The sequence below is a fragment of the Ursus maritimus genome, unplaced genomic scaffold (genome assembly GCF_017311325.1).
Source record: "Ursus maritimus isolate PB19 unplaced genomic scaffold, ASM1731132v1 scaffold_27, whole genome shotgun sequence".
NCBI classification, from domain to species: Eukaryota; Metazoa; Chordata; class Mammalia; order Carnivora; family Ursidae; genus Ursus; species Ursus maritimus.
Genome location: NW_024425230.1, coordinates 27,220,449 through 27,224,566, shown reverse-complemented (window position 1 = coordinate 27,224,566; position 4,118 = coordinate 27,220,449).

Sequence of the window (4,118 nt, the reverse complement as noted above, 5' to 3'; positions counted from 1 at the left end):
GGGTGGCTCAGTCATTAAGTGTCTGCCTTCGGCTCAGGGTGTGATCCCGGTGTTCTGGGATCGAGCCCCACATCGGGCTTCTCTGCTGGGAGCCTGCTTCTTCCTCTCCCACTCCCCCTGCTGTGTTCCCTCTCTCGCTGGCTGTCTCTCTCTGTCACATAAATAAATAAAATCTTAAAAAAAAAAAACTACTAACAGAAATATACCTAGCTTTGTAAAGAAAGAAAATTGACGAAGGGGAGTAAAAATTTATTTTGTCTTTTCCTGTCGTGTTCATGGAGGACTCTGTGTTTTAGGCAAGATTATAAACATGAATGTTCCCTCCAGACTAATCATCTTAATCTAGTTTTTGAGAGAAGAGACCTAGATTGGCAAATTCAGAGTTAAAAAAGCATGGCCACAAAGCATGACTATTATCTTAAATATACTCCAGTCATCAGAAAACCATAAGCACTAGGACAAAAGCAAACCCGACTTAAACCTGAACCTGCTGATTGAATTTAGTTGGCTGACATTAAATTTCATTTTCCATTTCATTTTAAAATTTTGTCAGCTTATAGGACTTTGTGTCTACAAAGGAGAAGTGAGTGGAGAAGGAAGGGCTGCTTGACACAATATGGCCTCTTATGCTAACAGATAGTTTGATATTATAAATGTTAAAATCCCGCTCAGAGAATGCTTTGGCTTTTCTCTGGCCCTCCTGATGCTTCCTTTGGGCTCTCTTAGGAAGCAGCCAAGCATGTGAGATGGCCACATGTGTGGTTAGCTTTGGCTCTCACTCTGCTGCCCTAGGGTGCAACCGAGATGAAGAGTGTCACAGGGGCTAGAAGCCGGTGTGCGTGCCGGCCCAGGAACAGAGGCTGGGGCGGCTTTGGCCTGTCCTGCAGGAAGGTGTCCTGGAAAGGTCAGGGTCAGCAGGCGAATAGAGTGAAGACAGCTGCTACCTGCAGCAGATCTGCAGAAGTTACAGTAGTTAACGGGATTAGGAAAACCGTGGGGAGAGGTGGGAAGTGACCAGTGGTACAGCAGGGGATGGGAGCAGAAGTCGTCAGCCAGTCCCTCTCTGGCCAGCCTGGGGCTTGGCTACTTGAACTCTTTTTGATTTTGTCACACTTGCTGTGAAACACTTCTAGAAGTTAAATGTCTCTGGCATTTCAACCTTCTTGAACCTTATAGGATGAGAGGGGGCAGTAAATGAGCCACAGCATCCCAGAGCATCAGAGCGGAGCGTGACCGGCTGGTTCAGCCCCCTGCTGACATAGGGATACTGAGAGGTGGTGAAGAGAGCTGGGTGACGTCCAAGGCCATGTGGTTTGAACCATTCTTCTGAACGGAGTACCCGTATCTTGTTGCTGTGTTTGAGGCCCTTTGCAGGGGAGCTAACCTTTCTCAGGGGCTTCTCCATTTACCCCGTTGGACACTGTCACTTGGGGACAGGAGAGATGGAAAGGTGACAAGGCAGGGGTGCCCTGAGTCTAGGCTATGCTGGCTTAGGGAGGACCAGTCCCAGGTGGGACCTTTAGATGGTTCCTAGCCTCGAAGTGGAACTGATTGGTCTTTCTCTCGGTTTCCTCCTGGCATGACTGCCATGTCCCACCTCCAGGCAGTTCACTCAGCTGTTCTGCTGGGTACAGCTCATCGTCATCGTAGCATTGCGTACGGAGCTTGAATGCCAGGCCCCACTGTAGCACTTGACACATACTGAACCCCTCAGTCCTCAGCACCCCGTGAGAGTGATGCTGTTATTACCCTGTGTTACAGGTGGGGAAGCTGAGGCTCTACCACTTATAGAACTGGCCCAAATTCAGATAACCTGTAACAAGAGCCCGGATTTGAAACCAGGAAGTCTGGCTTCAGAGCCAGGGTTTTAGCAGTATATGCTTCTGCCTCCCCTCGGCTCAAGGAACAGGGAGACTCGCCGCACAGTAACCTCGGGTAAAAGGCACTGTGTGCTCGGTGCCGGGGGGCAGGGCACACATTCAGGACCCTAGCCGGGGAGGAGAGCCCGTGTTCTGGGCTTGTCTCTCCAGCAGGACTGTATTCAACTCAAAAGACCCCTCTTAAGTGCCCACTTAGGGTTTACCTTAAAAAGGCAGTTGTGTGAGGTGGAGGTAAATTGGTAAAACTATAATACATGCCAGAAGGTGCAGTTTGATGTGTCCTTTTATCCCTGTGGTTTATTGGACGCTGAGCTGTCAGCCCCTGATGACTGTGCCCCTGCCCCAGGCTTCAGGACCCAGAGCCGCAGCTGGAAGCACTGTGGGGAAAGATGGTAGGGGAAGCTTGCGTGTGTGTGTGTGTGTGTTCTGCTTTTCTCCCTACTTTCTTGAAGTCTTTGGTTAACCTTGTACAGGCCCTGCGAGTTTGGCCTTTACCCCCATAGGTCAGTGGTTCTCAAACTTCGCCTTCAAGGAATACTGCCATTTCAGGAGCTAGACCACAAATGGTACTGTGGAAGGTCTTTTTCTGATTTGCAGGGAAAATTGATAGAATTTTCCCAGTCCCAAATCTTGCACACTTTTTTCTGCTATCCCTTGTCCTAGGAATTTAAGCAGATTCCAAGGTGAAGGGACAAGTAGCAAATGGATATTAACTAAGGAGGTCAGCAGCACTGACTCCCTACAGCTTTTGTTTAGTGAACATGTGTGGAATTCTTAAAAATACCTTCTGCTAGTTGATAATTGTTTCTTGTTTGCATGTTAGAACTAAATATATCTGTATATCTAGAATGTTGCAGAAAGTGCTGACTTCCTAAGGCCTTGCCTCCTGAACAAGTCGTAAGCGCCCTCGTAGCAACAGGGAGCCATTGACATTTTTTTTGAGGAGGGTCCCGTAACCTAACCTCAGGGAGTAATTTCAGCTGGTGGGGGGAGAGGACGGAAGCGATTGGGAGGCTGTTGCAGGAATCCTCTGGCCTTATGCCCCAGATGGGTTTGGCTGAAAGCTCTTTGGTTACAGAATGGGTCCCTGGAGACTGTGGAAATGGGTCCAGCGCTGTGGGCGAGGCTGGCGGAGAGTGGGGCTGGCTCCCGGGGCGGCGTGGGAGCCGTGCTGCCGGCCGAGCCTGGGCGTGTCTGTGCGGGGCTGGAGGCCTTGCAGCCCCAACTGCCCTAAGTGCTCTCTGCTCTCTCTCTGAAAGGGATGATCAGCTTGGTTGCATTTCACGCTGGCTCTCACAAGGGATTTTTGTTTTGCTCTACATAAAAGTGGGCTTAAAAGGCTGGGAAACCTGAAGAACACTATTGATTACAACAGATGGATTTGGTTAGCTGCTGCTGAGCTAAAGGGGGCTTGACTGATAACCTTGTAAGAAGCCCATATCGGGTGATATACTGCCACAATTTCATAGAGCCCTAGGTTTTAAAAAATGTTTTGGGGGGAGTACAAGTGAAAAGTTGCTGATAACTGTTGGTTTATAAAACATTCTCATGTAAGTCACCCCATCAGAGGTGAGAAGGGTAGGAAAGAGTGAAGAAATCAGGCTCTCAGAAGAGAAGTGCCCCAGGTCACAAAGCAAATGGTAAAACTAGAACACAAACCATTATTTTTGGCAAATATTATTTATTAAGAATCTACTAGGGGCATTATACAGCCTTCTCTAATACAACGATCCCTCAATGGGTATCCTCACCCATACTCTCTGGATGGACAGACGGGCTGAGAGGTCCGTGACCCGCGAGGCGCAGTCAGTGAGATGTGCGGCCTGAACAGGACATCAGGTCTGGAGAACTTGGCCTTTCCACCGTACCAGGCTGCCTCCCAGTGTCTCCCAGCTTCTCCAGGACTCTCTTCTGGCTGGTATTGCCTCAAAACAGCGAGCTTGTCATTAGAAGCATGGTACAGAGATGGAATTGGGAGTTTATTAGGAGGGAAGCCGGCAGTTACTTTCCGTGGTGCCTGGACTGGTGAGCGGCCAGGTCCTAGTGAGGCTTCACTGCCCTGGGTTTCACCTTTGCCTCCCACAGCTGGCCGTGTGGTTAAAGGCAGGCTTCCTACTGACTTCCAGGGCACCCGCCTCCGGCCTGGAGAGCTGTTCTTCCCAGTGTGGGGCTGCATGGGGATCGCTGGGGTCTGGGACTGGAGACACTGAGTGGGCTGCTCACAGGGACACTTGTGCT